Below are 1,118 nucleotides of genomic sequence, written 5' to 3'. Positions count from 1 at the left end.
TATGTATGTGCGTACGTACGTATACTTCTGTGTATGTTTATACTTATACAAGCACGTATACATATATAGATGTACACATTACACACACAGACACGTGCGTGTGTGTGTATACATGTTTGTACGTATGTACGTATATATGTTTGCATATGTATGTACATACACATATTTGCATGTGAGTGATTTTGTATGTGCATACGCACGCGAATTAATCTCGATTAAGTAAGCTTATATATCTCTCATTCTCTCATGAACATGTATACACACACACACACATACACACATGCAGAGACACGTGTGTGTGTGTGTGTGTGTGTGTGTGTGTAAATATATGTATATACTGGATCTCCTTCTGTCAAGAGTTCCGGATGAACCTACCTCAAGGCAAGAAACACAAATGAAGGCAGCAACGTCAAACTCCCACATCCACGAAGTGTTAAATATCAAAGGAAGTTTAGTGAAAGTGAAGCAATGCAAACTGCGTTGCTCCAGCATGGACTCAGTCCTCGGGCTGAAACTAAAAAAGAAAGAAAAAATACATGCATAATATATATATATATATATATATATATATATACAGGCACACACACACGCACGCACACACACACAGGCACACATAGCTATGTGGTAAGAAGTTTGCTACCCGATCACATGCTTCTGGGTTCAGTCCGACTGTGTGACACCTTGAGCAAGTGTCTTCCACAACAGCCCCGGGCCGGCCAAAGCTTTATGAGTGGGTTTTGTAGAAGGAAACTGAAAGAAGTCTATTATATATGTAATTACATCTAAACATGAGTGTGTGTGTGCGCACGCGTGTGCGTACGTTCTTGACAACAAGGTTTGGTCTGTTTGGATCCCTGCAACTTAGCGGTTCGGCAAAAGTGTCAAGAAGCCTACAAGACGGAACCTCAGCTGCAGTTTAATAAATGTAACAAGTGACATGTGTATGTATATATGTATATTCTTTTATTCTTTTCTTCTTTTACTTGTTTCAGTCATTTGACTGCGGCCATGCTGGAGCACCACCTTAAATGGTTTTGGTCGAAGAAATCGACCCCAAGGCTTATCATTTGTAAGACTAGTACTTATTCTATCGGTCTCTCTTGCTAAACCGCTAAATT

General features: G+C 39.9%; 1 long non-coding RNA gene across 1 annotated transcript in view; it reads right to left on the bottom strand.

Annotated features, from left to right (window-relative positions):
- Positions 1–1,118, bottom strand: part of LOC106870741 (uncharacterized) — an 18,158-nt gene that overhangs the window by 7,805 nt on the left and 9,235 nt on the right. The window contains exon 3 of the long non-coding RNA XR_001409562.1: positions 376–514. This is a non-coding gene — a long non-coding RNA (uncharacterized LOC106870741). The remainder of the gene's footprint in view (positions 1–375; positions 515–1,118) is intronic.

The sequence above is a fragment of the Octopus bimaculoides genome, chromosome 5 (genome assembly GCF_001194135.2).
Source record: "Octopus bimaculoides isolate UCB-OBI-ISO-001 chromosome 5, ASM119413v2, whole genome shotgun sequence".
Lineage (NCBI taxonomy): Eukaryota > Metazoa > Mollusca > Cephalopoda > Octopoda > Octopodidae > Octopus > Octopus bimaculoides.
The sequence above is the reverse complement of the archived record's forward strand: the minus strand, read 5'-3'. Positions and strand labels throughout refer to the sequence as shown.